This window comes from Schistocerca cancellata, chromosome 4 (assembly GCF_023864275.1).
Source record: "Schistocerca cancellata isolate TAMUIC-IGC-003103 chromosome 4, iqSchCanc2.1, whole genome shotgun sequence".
Classification (NCBI taxonomy): domain Eukaryota; kingdom Metazoa; phylum Arthropoda; class Insecta; order Orthoptera; family Acrididae; genus Schistocerca; species Schistocerca cancellata.
This window is the reverse complement of record NC_064629.1, coordinates 173,905,477-173,928,643: the sequence shown is the minus strand read 5'-3', so window position 1 is coordinate 173,928,643 and position 23,167 is coordinate 173,905,477. Positions and strand designations below refer to the sequence as shown.

General features: G+C 39.4%; 1 protein-coding gene across 4 annotated transcripts in view; it reads right to left on the bottom strand.

Annotated features, from left to right (window-relative positions):
- Positions 1 to 23,167, bottom strand: part of LOC126183670 (thioredoxin-like protein 1) — a 63,069-nt gene that overhangs the window by 1,323 nt on the left and 38,579 nt on the right. The gene's annotated exons all lie outside the window — the stretch shown is intronic.

The window sequence follows — 23,167 nt, the reverse complement described above, 5'->3', positions numbered from 1 at the left end:
ATTCAATATTGCTTGGTAATATAACAACACATCATCATGGCTCTAATTAAATTTAAGAAGACTACTTGTACAGTATACATTCACTAACAATGCCAACATTGTTCTGAAGTAGCTGGCCAGATGTATGTGTGATCACCTGGACAGACACACATTAGACACTTCTTTGAAAAAGAGAGAGAATTTTGTGAAGTCCACTTCACTGCAATTATCTATGGACTAATACAATAGAATGATGTGAAGAACCTGTCACCACAGTGTGTGTCAGGTTATTCTCCATTCACAGTTCACTCATTACAACAGGTTTGGTGGCTGCAACTATTCTGAGTGGTTTACTTGAGTACCTGGACAGACACACATTAGACACTTCTTTGAAAAAGAGAGAGAATTTTGTGAAGTCCACTTCACTGCAATTATCTATGGACTAATACAATAGAATGATGTGAAGAACCTGTCACCACAGTGTGTGTCAGGTTATTCTCCATTCACAGTTCACTCATTACAACAGGTTTGGTGGCTGCAACTATTCTGAGTGGTTTACTTGAGTATCAGCAAAAGATATCAAGAAGTGAGGTTGCATGACTTGTAATATCATGCAGTTGTGAGCCCCAGAACAATGATGTACAAGGGTACATGCAAATAAGCTATGAAAAGCGCTATGATGATAATGGAAGCTGAAGAAAAGGATTAAAATTTGTGCCATGGCTGGGACTCGAATCCAGGTCTCCTTTCTTACTAGGCAGGAATAGGAATGCTGACTCTTACACCACCACAGCACTATGGACATCATTGCTGCAGGAACTGCCAACTCCAGTGTCCTCCCCAACAGTAACTTCAATTCATATTGGGGAAGATTTAATTATATATGAAAACTTCTGTTCATTTCTTCATACAACAGGGAGAGTGTCAGCTATCTCTGAGATGTTAACAAATTGCTTCAGATTTGTCATCCACTGACAACACTTTGTCATCTGATAAGATGACTTCTTCAACCAACATCAAACAAAGGAGAGATCAAGTGCTAACTGCAACAGTTATGGCAAAACACTCCTTAGGAGGTCATATACCTACTGTGCCTGCATTCACATAGATCACTGACCACTTTCCACTGACCAATCTATACTAGGGATGGAGAGCATAAAGAAATATCATGGCAGAGAATGATCTTGAGACAAAACTGTTGCGTGTTCACAAGACACAAACCTGTTAACAAGTGCCTCTCCAGAACAAGAGCCTGGAACAATCGATTGGACAGCCCCAAAGCACTTCATATACATTAAAATCCTCACAAAGGAAAAAGGATGGGGAAGTTAAGTGGTAAGGTTAGTAGGAATCTCTACATCAACTCGTTCATTGTGAGACAAACGGAACACACACTAATGATATGATGCATGTATATTATAATAGTAACTGCTTGTAGGCTAGTGTTGGCAGGAAAACACAGTGGTTTTTATAAAAACAAGCCCGAAGTTCTGCCCAGTGCTAGAAGTCCGATTTCCTCTACATGTGGCCTGAATTCATTTGTTTTCCACTAATAAAATGGGAGCCATTTTATTTGTGAGTATTTTATTTTCTTTGCTCCTATCATATCATCAGTGGGGTGGTGACATGAGAGAAAAAGAGGGAGGGTTTGAGGGACTTGCTGGTTCCCTCTGGCAGATTTTGTTGTCAATAATGACTAGACCTCTATTTTAATTGGATTCGGTATCCAACCTTCATGCAGCATTGCCTGATGGTTATGGTCCATTTATTTTCATTTGCAAACTGTTCAGAACATAGTCATGGTTCAGTACTGTGAACACACTACTTAACTTGGTCTCTGTGCCAGTAGGACTGAATGTTCAGCTTATGAGCACAGCATGCTTACCATAGCATTTTTTAAAAATTATTTATTTACTTCTCTATACCTGTTATCACTGCACAGGCATAGTATTACAGTGCACCAGCCAAATCTGTAACCACTGATAAACAATATGAGCTATTTTCAGAGTCTAACAATGATGGCTGCACAAAGTATATGCTGGGCACATATAGACAGCGTGCAGTTGCTGCCTAGCTGACAGTCAGTATGGATCATTCTTGCATTTTTTAATGTTATACTGACGTTAAACTAATAGAAGTTCACACAGGGTATCAATTACAAAAATTAATACTTGCATGTTGTTTTGTCAAAGGATGATTTTTATTCAAGTTTTTCACCTATTAAACCAATATATATAAGCTGCAATTTGTCACTACTCAAGTAGAATGATCTAATAGTTATCACCCAGATTCTTCAGCTTCAGTTAAAAGCTATTAGAATGTATACACAACTTAAGTGATAAGATGTACACTAACCATGATTTTGGTCACAAGATAAGTTACAGCTGACTGGGTGGGAGTGCTACATAGTGACAGACACTCTAGGACATGGTCTTCTACACAATCTATGGATGTGACCAATGACCTCTCAATCAAACTGAATTTTATTGTATTTGATTGTGTAGGATTAGTGTGTGTACATTAAATCTACATGTTGGTTGCTTGGGTGATATGGGGGAGGGGACCAAACAGCGCAGTCATTGATCCCATCAGATTAGGGAAGGCTGGAGAAGGAAGTTGGCTGTGCCCTTTCAAAGGAACCATCCCAGCATTTTCCAGAAGCGATTTAGGGAAATCACGGAAAACCTAAACCGGGATGGCCAGACATGGGTTTGAATCGTCATCTTCCCGAATGTGAATCTAGTGTGCTAACCACTGCGCCACCTCGCTTGGTAAATGTGAATGTAATTCAGGACATGTCAAAAACAGAAAACATCCATTATCATGTACGTCCTAACCATTTTTATTACATTCTAAATAATTGATTATACACTGAAGAGTCAAAGAAACTGGTACACCCACCTAATATTGTTTAGGACCCCTGCAAGCATGCAGAAGTGCCAGAGCATGAAGTGAAATGGACTCTACTAATGTCTGAAGCAGTGTTGGAGTGAACTGACACCCTGAATCCTGCATGGCTGTCCAGATATCTGTAAGATTATGAGGGGGTGGAGATCCCTTCTGAACAGCAAGTTGCAAGGCATCCCAGATATGCTCAATGACATTCATGTCCGGGGAGTTTGGTTGCGAGCGGAAGTGTTTAAAGTCAGAAGACTGTTCCTGGAGCCACTCTGTAGCAATTCTGGATGTGTGTGGTGTTGCATTGTTTTGTTGGAATTGCCCAAGTCCCTCGGAATGCATAATGGACATGAATGGATGTACGTGATTGGACAGGATGCTTACGTGCATGTCACCTGTCAGAGTCTTATCTAGACATATCAGGGGTCCCATGTAACTCCAACTGCCCCCCCCCCCCCCATCACATCATTACAAAGTCTCCACCAGCTTAAAGAGTCCCCTGCCGACATGCAGGGTCCATAGATTCCTGAGGTTGTCTCCACACCCATACATGTCCATCTGCTTGATACAATTTGAAACGAGACTCTTATGACCAGGCAAAATGTTTCCAACCATCAACAGTCCGATGTTGGTGTTGACGGTCCCAGGTGAGGTGTAAAGCTTTGTGTCATGCAGTGATCAAGGGTACACAAGAGGGCCTTTGGCTTTGAAAGCCCATATCAGTGATGTTTCGCTGAATGGCTCGCACATTGACACTTGTTGATTGCCCAGCATTGAAATCTGCAGCAATTTGCAGAAGAGTTGCACTTCTGCCACACTGAACGATTCTCTTCAGTCGTCGTCAGTCCTGTTCTTGCAGGATCTTTTTCTGGCCGCAACGATGTCTGAGATTTGATGTTTTACTGGATTCCTAATATTTACGGTACACATGTGAAATGATCATACAGAAAACTGACTATAACACCACGTTCTAACTCATTTAAATCTTGATAACCTGCCATTGTAGCAGCAGTAACCAATGTAACAACAATACCAGACACTTGTAGTCTCATATAGGCGTTGCTGACCGAAGTGCCGTATTCTGCCTGTTTACATATCTCTGTATATGAATACGCATGCCTAAATCACTTTCTTTGGTGCTTCATTCTCAATAACAATATATACAAATTTAATGTTAAACGTACTCTTCAATACTGCAAAATTCCCCTTCCACCAGTGTCTTTGAGGTTCTTTGGAAAGTTAGTGTCATATAGGAATTTAGGCACAAGGTGGACGCATATAAACAAGGTGCAGTTGCTGTGTAATCAGGTCATCCTCCAAGCATTGTCAGTCGATGGTGTATGCTTCATATATCATTCTTCTTCCGTGTTTAGTGGGTGTGTACACTAGCATTTTAAATCCATTCTGTGCTACCTTTTTTTACATATATTATTGTTTTATATACATACAAAGATGTAGAAGTTAAGATGCTTACATTTTTTAAGCAGTTTCTGCGTGTTTCAGAAATCTCTTCTTAAAATGATCCTAATTGCTTTTTTTGTAATGTGAACACACTTTTTATTTCTTGAATGTTAGAGTTTCCCCACTCTGCTACTTAATACTGCATGTATGGTTCGAACAGTCCGTGGTATACAGAGCACAGAATCCATTTCTGTGCATACTGTGATAGCTGCTTCATTATGAATATGACGGATCTGAGTTTCTTATGGACAGAATTAATATGCTGTTTTCATTTCAGTGCATTATCCATAACAGTACCCAAGAATCTGAAGGATTCTACTTCTTCCAGCATTGTTTTATCCAGTCTAATACCCATGCGTGCACTCTTCTCTCTGTTTTTGAACATGGTGCACACACATGCTTTTTTAGGTTTATAACCAGTCCATTTTGCAAGAGCCATCAAGATGTGATATTTGCAGAAGCATATGCTCTTTTCTCAAGCTGTTCACACTTTGGTAACTGTTTAGTATAGTCATCTCGTGCATACATTCTCCCCCCCCCCCCCTATGATTACATCTTTAACAAACAGATTAAATAGCAATGGCCCCATTACTGATCCCTGTGGCACTCCATGTCTGGTGGCTTTGGTTTCTGATAAATGTGTGTTCCCTTACTGATATATATCGTTTCCTGTTGCATACATATGATTCCATCCACTCCCCCACTTTCCATTGAATATCCTTGTTTTCCAATTTTTTGCATCAGTATTTAATGGTCAATCTTGGTGAATGCTTTGAAGAGATCCAGAAACATTGCAGAAACAACTTTTTTTCTGTCAGATTTGCAACTGCTGATTCTAAGAATTTACCATTTGTGAAACTGTGCTGCAATGGTTCAAGAAAGTTATGTTTATCCAGATAATCAGCTAATCCATTATACGTCAGCATTTCCATGATTTTTAAGAGGCCTGATTCTGTTGGGATCATTCTTTCTTGTATAATACTGGCACCATCCTGTTTATCTCCAGTTTTTCCAAAAAAAGTTCACTTATGATAGAGTTGTTCACTATATCCAGCAATGGTGTAATTATTAGATTTGCACTCATACTAGCTTTATCATGTGATTTGATATTTCATCAGCTGATTTTTTATACTTCAGTTCCTGTACAGTTCTTAGGCAAATTATTCGAAGTAAATGGTTCTGCCTCCTTTTTTATATACCTTTGTAACCTTTTTTCCAATCTTTAGTTATGTAGTTATCACTGAATATATTACCTACCTCTCTACCATCTGTAACCACTGTGTTGTCTATTTTCATTGACCTAATCTATGTTTGATCCACTTTTTCCTTTCTGTCAACATTAATTATATTTCAACTGCCTTTAACTTTTTTTGAGTTCATTATGGCATTAATTGCTCTTACTTCTGTTGGTTGGTTTTGGAGGAGGAGACCAGACAGCGAGGTCATCGGCCTCATAGGATTAGGGAAGGACGGGGAAGGAAGTCGGCCGTGCCCTTTCAAAGGAACCATCCTGGCATTTGCCTGGAGTGATTTAGGGAAATCACGGAAAACCTAAATCAGGATGGCCGGACGCGGGATTGAACCGTCGTCCTCCCGAATGCGAGTCCAGTGTGCTAGCCACTGCGCCACCTCGCTCGGTCTTACCTTTGTTCTCTTATTATTTTTCCATATTATTTTTGTAATATTTTATGATTTTCAGCTTTGCCCCCGTCTCTGAGCCTGCAGCCCTTATATAGTTCTATTATTTAACTGGCGATCCACTGTATTAGATGCCGCGGCTTTTCTCGTCTCTTTACTTCAGGGAACACTACATTAAAATAGTGTTTAATGGTTGTAATAAAGAAATCATACTTTTTATTTACATTCTGCATCTGTAGGGCTTCGTCCAGGTTTCTCTACTTAACATTGTTCAACACATGTTAACATTTTGCTCATTGATGATTTTGATTTCTTTGGTTGTTCGTTCCGAGTCTGACACTATGTCATTACTACAGCAGAAGCCAATCAACTGCCCATGATAATAGGATATTTCTGTTTGGACTACATGAAACAATTACACCTACTAATATTAGTAATGATGTTGTCAATAGCAGTCTCACTTCAATCACTCTTGTCCATGCAGGTGGTGTTGCCTCATTATACTGTGTTAATAATTTGAAATCTTGTTTTGTTCTTGCTCCTTTTCTGATATCAATATTGAAGTCTCCACATAAATTTTTTTTTCTTAATTTTAATTCTTAGCAAGCTGGATTTTTTCCCTTCAGATGCTTATCTTGCCACCCAGTAATACGTCCACACAAAACACACTTAAGTCATCTGTCACTGTAACAGAAATTTCAAAGTCTTTTCTCAGCTACAGGTAACCTCACATATTTATTGTTTAGTGTTTAGAGGCTTTCCTGTTTTAATGCACACTAAAGCGCTAAAGAAACAGGTATAGGCATGCATATTCAAATACAGAGATATGTAAACAAGCAGAATACTGCGCTGTGGTTTGCAATGGCTAAATAAGACAAAAAGTGTCTGGCGCGGTTGTTAGATTGGTTACTGCTGCTACAATGGCAGGTTATCAAGATTTAAGTGAGTTTGAACGTGGTGTTATAGTCGGCACACAAAGCGATGGGACACAGCATGTAACGGGACATCTTCCCCTCGTATTACTTTTCCTCAATAATAGTTGTCGATACCAGTATTATTTTTCGAATTTTGGTCCGGTCAATATTATTTCAGTTGCTTTGCTGAAAACTTTCATATAATTTTATACACAGAAAGTTATGTTTCAAGTTAAAATTTATGAAAACTAATTACATTATAAAATATTTTTATTTTAATGTTATAATCGATAAGTACTAGTTCTGAATGGACAGTGTAATGGATCTGGGAGACGTTATTTTTTTACCGTATTTGTCGATACCGAATTGTAAATGTTTTCTTATATTTTTGTCAGGATTTATTATAATTTGTCTTATTATATGTTAATTTACTTCTGTTTTTGAGAGTAAAAGCATATTGATTACTATTAGAAAATGTATCGAAGAATAGCAAAGAGACTGATTACAAGTGGAAGCTTGTGAATTGTGTAAAATATCTTTGACGCTAGAGTCGTCTTTGACTATAGTCAGTCGGCAACTAACTCTTGGTGTGTGTTGACGGAAGAACAATTTGAAGGTTGCCGTCATAAATAATTTTGAAGTATGTTACTATTATTTTTGTATTAACTAAAAAGAAGAACCTACATTTGAAGAAACTGTATTTGAAACACCAAAATGAGAGAAACACGTTGAACCACGTCAATTCTGCAACCAACAAAGATGCATTGTGGAATCATACTTAGACAACTGAAGCCAAGACTATATCGCCGTGTAAACGTTTAATGGAAAAGGTACTGTCACGAAATATGGCAAATTTAAGTAAATAAAAATTAGTGAGCATATTTTCAACTTGTGTCTCAGCCGGGATACAATATTTCAATTGGCCGTATTTCAATTGGGGGCTCAGCCGGGATATTGTGTTCACGAGATCTTCAACAGTGCTACGAGGAAGAAAATTTTTGTGTGTTAATACCAGTTTCTTCAGATTGTGTGTTACAGTATTTGTGTTCATCGGGAAGTAAAAGTTTTGGAGAAGAAATGTTTCGGCAAAAAATATAATTTTTGACAGAAGAAAATACTTCAAGAATTTTGGTCAACAATCACATGGATGGAAAAAGTGGTTTTGCAACAGTAGAAGAGTGTTCCAGATAAGTCACGAAACCCTCGTATTTTGTTAAAACAATCTTTTTATCTTGTTCTGTATTGTTGTGTATACATTTTTGTTCTTCACAATGACTTATGAAATTTTCGAGAGTAAGTAGAAACTAGTAATTTAATAGACTTCGAACATCAGGACAGGTCAAATGAAAGAGAAAGAACCGATAACTTTGATTTAACAAGTTTTCTTGTAAATTTCACGAAAGAAATTAAACAAACACTTGACGACAATAAGACTTACTGGGATGAAAAAATTGATAACATTTTGTTGCAAGTGCAAGCAGTCAATACCCAAGTGGGTGATCTTTCGAACAGAGTTGGCAGTGTTGAGGAAAAAATTGAATCTGTGGAAGCAAAAGTAGATGAAATTGATGCTAAATTGAGCGGTGAAATTAATACTGTAAAAAATGAGTTACTGGCAGATAGGGAAATAAATTTAATTGATTTTAATGACATCAAAGGGGAAATTAAAAATTTGGATGAGAACACGAAAGTTTTAGTAAAAAATGTAGAACAAAAAACTGACAATCGTTTGGTTACTCTAGAAGAAAAAGTTGAGTGCAATGATTTAGAAAACAAAAAATCTGTCAAAGAACTTAGTGAAAAAATTGAAAGTTTTAACACTGAATTTCAAAGCAAAAATTACAATGTCAACACATGTAATCTTGTATCTAATATTCCAGTGAAGCACTTTTCGGTAGATGGACCCTTACATCCCATTGATTTTATGCAGTATTGTAAGGATTGTTTTTTACCTCACTTACCAGATGATATGAAAATTAAAAATTCTTGGAAGGGGAAGCTTTGACTTGGGCAAACCAGATTGTAACTTTGGGGATGACCTTTTCAGAATTTGAATCAAAATTCCTGGAAAATTTTTGGGATGATCTTAAACAAACTAGAATCAAAAGTGAATTTTTGAATGGGAGAAACTATAGAGAATCAGATGGGGGCGTGAAACAATTTTGCAAAAGTGAACTTCAAAAACTTATTCATTTAACAAAACCTTTGGATGACTTGATCAAAATTGATACCTTAAAGAGAAGATTGCCATCAGCAATGCAGTTGAGTTTAGTTCATTGTCCTGATAGTAATGTAGAGCAGTTTCTCAATTATATTGAAAAGTTGGATAGGGTAACAACAACAACACACAGTGGGTTTACTCAGAAAGGTAATGGTCAAAATTGGGGAAATGATAACTTTCAAAAAAGGGAACAAAACAATTATCATGGTGTCAGTCAAAATTCAGGGGGATATAACAATTTTCAAAAGAAGAACCATAATTTTTATCCAAAACAAGAACATGATTTTTGTGTTAATAATCAACAAAATAGAGAACACTTTAGGGATCGAAATCACAGAAATTTTGATAGAGGTCAGTACGATAGAAACCACCAACAATCAGGTAATGTTTGGCATAGGAATGGGAACAGAAATGTTGATCAGAGACATTGGCAGAACCACAATCAGCAGTTCAAGCAGGAACAAGTTGTAATTCAGGAAACAAAAAACGAGTAGACGCCCCCTTGAAGGTCCGCAAGGTTGAGGCAGAAGGTGAGCATGATGAAAGGACCAATGGATGTGACTATCATAAACCCAAATATGACAGACCCAAACCTAAGCTATCACATGAGGTCATTAGTTGTTACCTATTGAAGAAATTTCAAGAGGAAAATGATGATATTGATAAAGATAAAATTTTCAGTACACAAGAACATACAGTAGATAAAAGTAATTGTGATTCATTTAATTTAACAGAGTTTTACACTTGGGCAGAAAAGAACAACACTTTGTCAGATGATGTAATTTGTAGTAGTTCAGAGATGTGTGTGAATGAAAGAGAGAATGCATGCTGTGAGAATGAAAATGTTTGTGAAAGGGACCTGGTAACTTTAGAAAGGGGAAATAATATTTTAGGGGATAATTTGAATATGTATGACCTGAATATGTATAATGATAATGATGTTGATGATAAAGTTGATAATGATAGTAATGGTATTGATGATGATGAGGAAAGGCGTTTCATTAGTTTACATAGGGAGTTGGGTATACACATGGTTGAAAATGGATTAAATAGTGAGAATATTATAGAAATTCCCAGGGATGTTACCAGGATGAATAAAGCTCACAAGCTGGATGTATGTGAAAGTGTGAATTTTGATGTTGTTGGTAAAGAATCTGACTACACAAATAACGATGACACATGTATAACTTCTAACCTAAGTGAAACTTTTACAGATACTAATGACACACACATTTCTTATGAATCTATGGCTGAACAGTGAAACTATTTCTTTTGACAAGAACTTTAGAAAGATGCTTATTAATGTATGTGAAACTGTATGTCCTGAGTGGTGGAAAAAGATGAGATATTTTATTTTTGAAAAGCTGAAGGATAAGTACTTCAATAGTTTACAACGTGATTTGGATGAAAATTCTTGGCTATTTGAGATAATAGAGAGTACTAATGACAATTTTGTATCTTGTGCAAATTTTATAACTGTGACAAATAATACATGTAATGATGTACCATATGATTCTGATAAGTATAGGTTTGGGGAAATTGAAAGTTATTTATTACATGAGGATACAGGTTCTGAGAAAAGTGATCAATTTTGCAGTCCTTATATAAAAGTTCAAATTGGGTCATGGATTGGTAAATGTTTAATTGATACAGGAAGTGAGATCTCGGGAATATCTGAAAGGTTAAGCAAGAAATTGAAAGCAGGGAAAGATTTTGTTGAAATGCCAGTTGTTGGGGTAAAGATAAAAGGTGCTACTGGGAAGAGCAGTAAATTGGTAAAAAGCCAGGCTTTGGTGACATTTTTAATTGAAGGCAAGTTGTTCACACATGGATGTTTTGTAATTCAGGAATTTAATGAGGATTTTCTTTTGGGTATGAATTGGATAGTAAAAGTAGATACAGCATTTGATTGGGTTGGAAGAAAACTTTTGATAGAAACTAGTGAAAGGGAATACATTCAGACAAATTTTGTGAACACACTTGGTGATCAGAGTAATGGAAATTTTGACAGTATCAATTTACTAAAAGAAAATAGATTGGAGAACATTGAAACTCATAGATTTGATACTGATGAAGTTGAATTTGGGAATTTAGTAAATTTGAAAATTTCAGAAACACAAAATTTATCTGGGGAGCAAAAACAACAGTTAGAAAATCTGCTGTGGGAATACAGTGATGTTTTCAGTGACATACCTGGTAGGGTAAAGGGTTATCAGTGTGAGCTTCAGGTAAAACCTCATGAACCATTTTTCATAAAACCATACAGTATTGCAATATCAAAAAGACCTGCTGTTGAGAAAGAGTTGAAAAAGATGGAAGGATGTAATATAATAGAAAGGAGTATCCGTGCATATAATAATCCTCTAGTAGTGGTTTCGAAAAAAAAGATGGAGTAAAAATGTATAAACAGAAATCATAATTTCAAAATTTAAATAACCTATTATCATCTAAAACAAAAGTCCTCCACTGGAATATGCTTGTTTGAACAAAACTACCTGTACAACCAAGTATGTATATTTGCATCTATAAATTAATAATTTGAAGTCACATGTTAATTGAAACTGATGAAAAAACACTGTTGTAACAAAGAATGAGAGAAAGATTTATTTTTACTTTTTTACAAAAAAAAAGTCTCCATAGTGAGCATTTCTTAATTTTTCTAATTTTTGGAAGCTAAGTCTTCCCTGTGGGTGAAGGCATGCATGTGAGGACATGCATGCAAAGGTATAAGTTTCAAAACCAATTTTAGATAAAGCCTCATGATATATGAGCAATTTATTGCTGTTTATACTGATGTTGTGGGGAGCAAAAGTACTCTTCACAAGAATGTGACTTATAGTAATATCGTAGTAGAGAGGCAAGTGTACATAAATAATTGCAAAAAGTTAGATAATACTGATGTATCTTTAGCTGTACTAAAAGAAGAAAATCATAAGCAAAAAAATATACAAAAGAAAAAAAAACATGAGTAAAAAATATAAAAAAAAATTTAAATCTTATTGTAGGAAATGAGTTTTACCTTTCTATTATTTTCAATCTGTATGCTGTGTGTTAGAATATTTCTCATGTATGTTTTATACCATGTATATTTGTCATGTTAAATAATTTCTTTACTTGAATTTTTGTGTATGAGATTGATGGGGAAGTATCATTGCAACAACAGCCAGTAACAAGTCCACAGATTCAAAGAGTCCAAATTTGGAAGAGGTTATCAGACTGCATCATTAATGTACTAATTGTGTAATACAGATCCATTACTGAGTGTGGTCGGGATTTTGTTGTATATGTCCATAACAACAAAAGCCCTGGGGAGCAGTTGTAATGGATCTGGGAGACGTTATTTTTTTACCGTATTTGTCGATACCGAATTGTAAATGTTTTCTTATATTTTTGTCAGGATTTATTATAATTTGTCTTATTATATGTTAATTTACTTCTGTTTTTGAGAGTAAAAGCATATTGATTACTATTAGAAAATGTATCGAAGAATAGCAAAGAGACTGATTACAAGTGGAAGCTTGTGAATTGTGTAAAATATCTTTGACGCTAGAGTCGTCTTTGACTATAGTCAGTCGGCAACTAACTCTTGGTGTGTGTTGACGGAAGAACAATTTGAAGGTTGCCGTCATAAATAATTTTGAAGTATGTTACTATTATTTTTGTATTAACTAAAAAGAAGAATCTACATTTGAAGAAACTGTATTTGAAACACCAAAATGAGAGAAACACGTTGAACCACGTCAATTCTGCAACCAACAAAGATGCATTGTGGAATCATACTTAGACAACTGAAGCCAAGACTATATCGCCGTGTAAACGTTTAATGGAAAAGGTACTGTCATGAAATATGGCAAATTTAAGTAAATAAAAAATAGTGAGCATATTTTCAACTTGTGTCTCAGCCGGGATACAATATTTCAATTGTGGACTGTAGTCGGATTGCCGTATTTCAATTGTGGGCGTCAGCCGGGAAAAGATTTGCCGTATTTCAATTGCAGGAGGTCCCGGTATAACATTTGCCGTATTTCAATTGGGGGCTCAGCCGGGATAACATTTGCCGTATTTCAATTGTGGGCGTCAGCCGGGATAACATTTGCCGTATTTCAACAGTTAAAATTATTTTTTTAGAAACATTTCAAATTACTAATTATTTGCACACTTAAAATTTCTATTATTAATTACGCAATCCTGTACTGTTTACTTTGTTTATTTCTGGATTCATTTATGAAATAATCAAATTTAATAATGTAACGAAAACTAGTAGGAACTCATTTGTTAAGAAAAATTGTAAACCCTTTGGGATCTTGTTATTTTCGCAGAGTGTGGGAGTCGTATGCTTGCCTCTGATGTGATCGGACATTTCTCTGTATAATAGGTGCGAACAATGTAATTTTGGCTTTGTTAATGTGAAAAATCAAAATACTGTATGATACACTAAAAGTGAGAAAATCAATGGAAAGTATATTTATGTAAAAAATTCTGCAACAACAATTTCCAATTTATTTAGTTCAAACCAACCGTGAGGACCTGATGTTAGATTCTCAGCTTCAAGAATCAGACACCTAGACAAGAAGAACAGGAGCCATCTCGATACAAGCTAACTAAACTTTAAAGTTTATTGTAATCTTCGCTCCTCTTAAATCTTCATAAAAGACTGTTTATTAATTGCTTGGCTTGGGCATTGTTCAATGTGGACAATAGTTGGAAGAAGGAAGGATATTACAAGCATCTCCAAGTAGCAATGAAGTGGGGATTTTCCCATACGACTATTTCGTGAGTAAACCCTGAATATCATGAAACCAGTAAAACATCAAATCTCCGACGATGCTCTGGCCAGAAAAAAATCCTGCAAGAACAGGGCCAATGACGACTGAAGAGAATCGTTCAACATGACAGAAGTGCAACCCTTCCACAAATTGCTGTAGATTTTCATGCTGGCCATAAAAAAGTGTCAGTGCATGAGCCACTCAATGAAAAATCATTGATATGGGCTTTCGGAGCCGAAGACCCACTCTTGTACCCTTTATGACTGCACGACACAAAGCCTAACGCCTCCCCTGGACACCTGTCAATATGGACATTGAACTGTTGATGACTGGAAACATGTTGCCTGGTCGTACAAGACGTGTTTCAAATTGTATCGAGTGGATGGAGACAACCTCATGACTCCATGGGCCCTGCGTGTCAGCTGGGGACTGTTCAAGCTGGTGGAGGCTCTGTAATGGTGTGGGGTGTGTGCAGTTGGAGTGATATGGGACCCCTCATAAGTCTATATATGACTCTGACACGTACGTAAGCATCCTGTCTGATCACTTGCATCCATTCATGTCTATTGTGCACTCCAGCGGACTTGGGCAATTCCAGCAGGACAATGAGACACCCCAGACGTCCAGAATTGGTACAGAGTGGCTCCAGCAACACTCTTGAGTTTAAACACTTCTGCTGTCATCAAACTCCCCAGATATGAACATTATTGAGCATATCAGGAATACCTGGCAACATGCTGTTCAGAAGAGATCTCCACCACCTCGTACTCTTACAGATTTATCGACAGCCCTGCAGGATTCATGGTGTCAGTTCCCTCCAGCACTTCTTCAGACACTGGTCGTGTCCATAATACATACTGTTGTGGCACTTCTGTGTGCTCGCAGGGGCCCTACATGATGATATGCAGGTGTACCAATTTCCTTGGCTCTTCAGTCTATATGTAGAAACTTCATCACCTTTTGGTTAGATCTACAGAAGTAACTGGATAAGACATAGTCCTTTTGTGGTGTCACCGCCAGACACCACACTTGCTAGGTGGTAGCTTTAAATCGGCCGCGGTCCATTAGTACATGTCGGACCCGCGTGTCGCCACTGTCAGTGATCGCAGACCGAGCGCCACCACACGGCAGGTCTTGAGAGACTTACTAGCACTCGCCCCAGTTGTACGGACGACTTGCTAGCGACTACACTGACGAAGCCTTTCTCTCATTTGCCGAGAGAGAGAGTTAGAATAGCCTTCAGCTAAGTCCATGGCTACGACCTAGCAAGGCGCCATTAACCGTTTCTAGAGAGAGTCTCACTTGTATCATCAAGAACGCTGTAGACAAATGATGGATTAAAGTTAAGTATTCCAGCAGCTACGTACTTTTCTTTATAGCATTCATTACGTATCCTGTTTCAGACCTAACGCCAGCCTGCGTGAGTTGACGGCCTCCTCTAAATTAGTGTGCGTTGTGTTGGCTAATCTACCGACACAACACCTTTGTTAGGTTAGCCCACGTTCACTGATACATGGTCTGGCTGTATCTCACTTATAAATATTTCTACTGCATGTTTCTTGTTATTACTGTATTTAATATTTTAATGTAGTGCTGTTACGTTTTTTTTTATTTTGCTGACTTACATGTTGTGGGCTGCTTTCTTATAACACATTCTACAGCCCCTACTTTTTGTGTGGTGGTGATATTTTTTTTCCTTTTTCCCCAGCTGTAGCACCTGATTTCACCCCCCCCCCCCCTCCCCGTCATGCCATATTAGTTCCCCTTGCTTCTGAGTATATTGCAGACATTTGTAGACATTCTGCTGGGTGTTACTGACCCCAATCTACTCAAATTCATGCCATCCTTTCCTAGGCAGTTTTCACATAGAAATTTGCTAGAGCCAATGAAAACTGCCCCAAGATGGTAACACTGTAATTTGATGGCACAGTTTATTTTGGAGATATATTTATTACTCACTCACCAGATTCACGAGGTGGTCAGCATCAGCTAGAATCCCGCATAGATACTTCTTCCCAAACAAATTCGTTCCGATGTGTATAACGACACCTCTGTAATTACGCTTTGTTTCAGAATCCGATTTCATAGTTACTTGTTTTCCATTTACCATATTTTTAAAATGTTTATCCAATTGTTGCTTTCTAATTCCCGGCCTCATTTCCATTTTGCAGTTTGTGACAGCGATATCTCTTTTAGCATCAAGTCGCCAATTATTAGAGTCATGCCCTTGCGTGGCTGTGGTCTTGTCTTTTCTTTTACTCTATGTCACTACCTTCCAGTTCCATTATTTATCTACAGATTTCAGGCTTGCTGAGTTTATCGCCATTTGATAGAGTTCTCTCTCTCTCTCTCTCTCTCTCTCTCTCTCTCTCTCTCTCTCTCTCACCCCCCCCCCCCCCCGACACACACCCACACACACACACACACACACACACACACACACACACACACACACACACACACACCCACCACCTCTCATCACTCGCCTTTCACAGTCATTTTTTGCCTTTTTAACGACACACTTCACTTGCCTATCAGCTAGGGATGGGACGGCGAGGCGCGCCGACTTGAGCACACTGAGAATTCCTTCACTTCTGCTTCTCCAGCAGTTCTCGAGAAACGGCGTGGCGGCGCATGTCGCTGCCTGCTCGTTCACCGAGACAACATGCACCGGAGCGGTTATTTGAACTAACTGCCGACACAAGACAAACACGCTCGTGGCTCGCTGTGCTCGTAACTTCTACGTCTCGCGTTTCACTAAATAAAGTTGTGATTCAAATCAATAAGGATACGCGAAAACGACAGTCAAGCAGCTGGCAATACTTTATGGAGAATACGCATCTTTGTTACAACACTTGCTTTAAAAAGCTCCATAATGTTCAAAAAATACAACAGGCATGATTAGACTTCTTACATTACACAATTTATCGAACAATAAACACCGACATCCTCTGGTACAGGGACTCAGTTCTTCTCACAATGTGAGGCAGACAAAATAACTAGGTATGTATGGCATCCATTAAAATTGCACAAAATGGGAATTTCGTGCAAAAGGTCAGATAGTACCTGAAGCAGTCCACCGTGGTTGGAAAGCTTATTTTTAAATCAGGCTCCGACATACAACCCTAACCCAAATTCAAAACTATCTGAACTTTTGTACGGAGCGATAAGTAATTTTACTGGACTAGTTTCTGAGCAAATCGTATCTCCTTGCAGGAGCACTGATCTACATTTTGTGTTTCTATTCACAGACGGACATAAAAGGCAACAAAAACTAGATGCAACACTAGTGGCCATTATAATAGACGATTTTCAACCGCTCTCAGTCGTAGAAGTCCCTGGTTTATGACGTTTTGTTGCGCTGTTGGACCCAAAACATTTAACATCAAAAAGGGAAAAAATTATGCCATATGACTGAGGGGAAATAAAGTTTTAACTTTGAAGTTCCTTTAACGACTTATATCAGTGCCTTGCTGAATTGTGAGGTGTATATGGCTGTAACTGGTCAGTTCTTTAACAGTAATTTGTGTCTGAAAGCTTTGGCTCTCAAGGCATTCTGTTTCCCAGAAAAGCATATAGCGCCAAATATTAGTGAGTGGTTTCTAAATGGAACATCGAAAACAAAGTTGTAAGCATCACAATTGACAATGTCAGTAACATGTCTTCAGCTGCACAGTGCATTCGCAGAGGCTACATAGATATGCAACAGATGTCTAGTTTAGCACACGCAGTCAATTTAGTTGTGGATAGTTCTTTGAACAGCAACAGTGAGCTCTGTATAATGTCGGAAATCGCCAGAAAACTGGTTAGTTATTTTAAAACAAGTTGCAATGCTAATGAAAAACTCCACAAGATACTTGATCTAATGAAGAAACCTCTACATAAATTAATTCAGGAAATTGAAAATTGGAACAGTACATTTTATGTGCTACAATTCCTACTAGAGCAAAAGGAACGCATTGCAGCCTGTTTATCATCTTTGTGTTCCGATCTTCAGATTCTCACAGCTGGTAAGTGGCGAATTTTGAACGAATGTTGAAGTGCACTGCAGCCATTACAATTGGTAACAAGTGACATCTGTTCTGAAACATATTCCAGCAATGAGACAGCTAATTAAAACGGTGTGCAATAGAAAATGGCCTACCATGAAAGTGCAAGAGTTACGACGACATCTGCACAACTCACTAATAGCTAGGCTAGGATTAACAGAAACAAGGCAAATTGGAGAAGTTACATTTTTAAAGTAACTATGTTATAGTAAGGTTACTATACATCAAAAGTAATGATCATTACAGTTACTTTTAAAATGATAGTTGTAACTCAACTGTAAATAACCTCCCCCTCACTGCCCTCTACTTGATACCCCCTTATATGAAAATTCTCTCTTCACATGCACTAGTTGATATGGCTGTATGTATACTTAATAGAGGGTCTTGACTGAAGGAAACACATGGAGTGTCTGTATATCTGTTGTAGTTAGTAAAAATGTTCAAGATCCTGTTGAGTGCATTAGCTAAGTGTATTTTGTCTCTCAAAGCAGAAAAATCTTCCTCTTTGCCATCAAGTACTTCTGCTTCTTCCTGTCTGTGTCTCGTACAGTTGTTTGAAGTGTGGCTTCCAGCAGATGTCCCTTGTTCACACAGGCATGTCGTCGATAAATCCAGTTGGTGTTGACTTTTGGATGGAAGCATGCAAGCAGGATTAGATCTTTAAAATAAAGTGTCAAACCTCTTCTTCAAACTCAGAACTGCATCTAGCAGAGATCTGCATTGTGTCAGCTTAGTGGATAACACTCAGCTCTTGTTTCAGAGCGCTCAATGTTGGGGGAAGGAAACCAATGAACATGTGTTCACATTGTGGGAAGTTGATAGCCTGCACCAGTGGCAATGGCGTAGCTACTATAGAGCTAAGTGGATCAGTGCCTCAAGGTTCCCAAGCTCAAGGAGCCCCTCGGCCTCCATGAACGACGTTCTAAACGTTATATCTTAGCAGAATCAAAAATTTTCGACTTTTTAACTTTTTGGACCATGACCAACAAGCCTCTAACAGCACGAACTGAAATCAAAACAATTTCTCCCACCTCCAGAACATAAACGCAACAGGTGTATTGCTTGTCCGCTAAGACGTGGAGCCTGCCGCCGTTCAGGTGTTGTCGGTCATAGTCGGATTTGCCATGGCTGCCAACCTTTGCAAATTAACAATGAGTGGCTCTGAATTACTAGGGGTGTGTCTGACAATGCACTGTGTGACCACATTTGAATTCAAGTCTCTATGATCATTGTTGCTGCTGCACGTCATTTATTGTGGGGTTTTAGGGCGCAAAACATCTAAGGTCATAAGCGCCAGTATGGGACCATAGAAAGCTGGGACTGCGAGGGTAAAAAATCGTTGTAAGGTCCAATACAAAAAAGAAAAACACATCTAAAACATCAAGACATTACGGAAGAGTATCTAAAAGACGTCGACAAGACACTGAGTCACCAGGTAGAAATCAAATTTCTCTTGCCATATTACTGCTTTTAAAAAAACTTAAAACACGAGCCACAGCTTGCACGTCATCCGCTAAAATGTCCGGAAAAGCAGGCAAAACAGCCCGACCATGAGACGTAATTGGCTAAAATAGGGGCAGAGGATCAGGAAATGTCTGACTGTTAATGGCTGGCTACAGAAAGGACAGCTAGATGCAGGGTTGCCACTCACCAAGTGGCGATGACTAAAGCGGCAGTGCCCTATTCGCAACCAAGCTAACATTACTTCCTCATGGCGAGACGGCCAGGAGGAAGTCTACCAGGCTGTTGGGAGAGGTTTGACTGCTCCAAGTTTGTTCCCATGAAGGGAGCACCAATGGTCGTGCCAAAGTGACATGATACGCTGATAGAGAAAAGTACAAATATCTTGCAAGGGAACAGAGTAAGAGGTGGGCCGACCGAGATGGACTGCGGCCTTGACTGCAGCATCAGCAGCGTCATTCCCAGGCACACTAACATGGCCAGGAACCCACATGAACATCACTTGGGCTCCCCCATCCGGGAACAAATGGAGGCAGTCCTGGATCCGTTGAACGATGGGGTGGACCAGATTGGGATCATCTAGACTCTGAAGGGCACTGAGGGAGTCAGAGCAGATCACACAGCAAGTGAGCTGCTGCCTCCGGACGTAGTGAACAGCCCGACAGAGGGCAAAAAGCTCTGGTATAAAAATTGTGCACTGGTCGAGAAGCCAGTATTGAAACTTATCAGCCCCGACAAAAAAAGCACAGCCAACACATTGAGAGGCCTTGGAACCATCAGTGTACAAGAATACGCTACCGGCAAGTTGTGAGCGAAGTTTGAGAAATTTGCAGCAATAGGTCAGCTCGGGAGTTGAATCCTTCGGGAATGAGCTGTGTCTGAAGCCAAGGTGGTGAAGGGCTCTCTCCTTTCGGAAAGTGGCAGGAAGTGTGAACTGCAGCTGCTGAAGCAGGAGACGAAAGCGGACACCGGGATGCCACAGAAAAGAAACGTACATCTCGTACTGGCGGTCAAGAATGTCATCAAAAAGGGGTCAAAGGTTGGGTGGCCTAGCACGGAAGAAAGCTGACACGCATACCTGCTGAGTAGGATGTCGCGCTGGTATGACAGTGGTAGTTCACTGGCTTCTGGGTAGAGACTCTCAACAGGGTTAGTACGGAAGGCACCAGTGGCGAGATGGAACCCCAAATGACGTATTGTATTTAGAAGGCGTGAGATAGACAGCCATGCATAGGAGTAGACAATGCATCCATAATCCACCTTGGAGCAGACAAGAGACAGAGGCGGAGGAGGAGAGTCCGATCAGCTCCCCAAGAGGTACCACTCAATACACGAAGGACATTTAGGGACCAGGTGCGGCGTACAACCAGGTAGGACACATGGGGAGACCAACTGAGTTTCCTAATGAACAGAGCCCTAAGAACTTTGATGCATCCAGGAACGGGAGAGCATTTTGGCCCAGTCGCAAGGATGGTGGAAGAAACGTCTTGTACCGCCAGAAGTTGACGCAAACGGATTTGGTGGCAGAAAAGCAGAAACCATTTGTGATACTCCACGAATAGAGACAGTCCAGACAACGCTGAAGACAGCGTTGCAGGAGACACGACTGCTGGGAGCTGAAATAAATAGCAAAGTTGTCAACAAAAAGAGAGCCGGAAATGCCAGCTGGAAGGCAGTCCATAATGGTGTCGATGGCTATGGCGAAGAGGACGACACTCTGTACAGAGCCCTGAGGCACCCCGTTATCCTGTGAAAAGGTGTGGGGTAAGGAGGAACCCACACATACCCGATGGCGTGATCCTTAGAGCAGGGGCCCTCCAAGGGGGAGCCCCCCTTGGGAGAGATTAAAATAGCTTCCTACCATGATGTGGTAACTTGTGTTTCCCATATTAAGTTAAAATGGTCAAGTAGGAATTCCTTTGCATTTTGGTGAAGTGCCATAACACACAATCACAGATTTTGCCATGACTTGTTGATAAGTCATGTACAACATTGCTGACTCCAGCTCTCACATAGAGAAGTGGGATTTATAAGCTTCAGTGCTGATGGAACTGATATCCGAACTGTGCCTCTCGGTAATTGCTTGGAGGCGACAGGAAGCTGAATTCTGGGCGGCAGTGATTCAAGCAAAGTGCTTGATATTATGGTCTGGACAAGGTCTCATCTGGTCAGGAGACTCATTTCTCATTATAGCAGTAACAGGGCAGTTCCTAACTCATCTTGAAATCACCCTCCATTTGTTACAAAAGTTTAACTGAACTGGTGTTTTAACTTTTCTTGCTCACCTTTATATAACAGCATTTTGCCCTCACTACCCAAAAGGCTGAAAGGTTCTCAGCAGGTGGTGCCTGTCCTTGATCACACAGTGGCATTCTTCATTCAAGTGGTGAACGGATTACCTTCTAATACATGCTAAAGACTTTTGGCATGGGTACATCTGCAGAAATGTGGATCATGTTGGTAATGTCTTTACATTCAAACACAGTCAGCTGTACAGTATCTACTTTGCCTTGCTGAGCACCCATTGAGACAGATTTCTTTCGGGCACTGTTCATACTGGAAGATGAATCCACATCGAGGACTGGTCACTGGAGTGCAAGTTATCAACCACCTCATGTTGAGCAGAATATCTAACAGCTGGAGAGCATATCAAGAGACTGATAACAGTGAACAACCCTACTGAATTGATTAAGTGCATGCTCCACCCCCTGTCCAAGAGACATGTCAATGGTGACATTAGGGCACTCTCAATGGCTCTACCCCTGGAGAGAGTAGTTGCTGAGCCCCATGGCACAGAGTGTGTGTGTGTGTGTGTGTGTGTGTGTGTGTCAATTCCATAATAGGAGGAACTGCTTAATGAGTACAACTCCGCATGAGGGCAAATATAGCAAACGTATTGTATTGGCCTTCCATTTGCTACAATTCACAGTTCATCCACGTGTTGCACAAGAGAAATCTTTACTGTCTTTCATCCTGTTGTTCCTCCATGGTGGGGAGTTTCATCAGACGGGAGTGGGGGTGTTCTTGAGAGATTTGCTGGTTCCCTCAAGCTGACAGTGACATCTGTACTATTGTACGAATGGTCACCACTATCTGATCTATCAGACAGGGACAAGGTTACATGGTGTGATAGTTTTGTACCACATCTTTTTCGCTTGTTGTTTGCGTTCCATTGCGTGGATTTAGGGGATGTTGCTAAGGCTGTTTTAGCAGAAACATACAGTCTTATTGCTTTTCTTTTTTACTACTTGCCTTGAATGCATATTTTTGCTCTCAAGAATAGGTATTGGTACCATTATTGTTTCAGCATATAGTTGTTGGTTTAGTCAGCGGTGCAGGTTTGCAGCTACATTCACAGGGGCAATAGATCAGATGTCAAGGCCTTGATGCTAACATTAGGCAGCTTCATTGCTGATGCAAATGAAATTGTGAAAGTAACCAGCTGCATGGCCTTAAATGTGTTCCTCACTTAAGTACAAAGTGCCTTGTATAACCTTTGTTTCCTGGATTTTCTTTGTTTTTATGAAGACTTGACATTCTTTGTTCCCAACTGCATGGTTCTGAAAGAAACTAACACACAGGCCAGAGCAATGAATAGAACATGCGATTTGTAGGCAGCTGAACTGCATCTCCAACACAGCCTGTCCTTCACATAAGATGGCAGTGTGACTTAAGTGTTGAACTTCAGTAGCCACATACAACCTAATTTTATGATTGGTAAAACTGCTGCAAAGTGCACTGACAACTTTTGCACAGTGTAAACCAGAGTGAGTCTGCTTT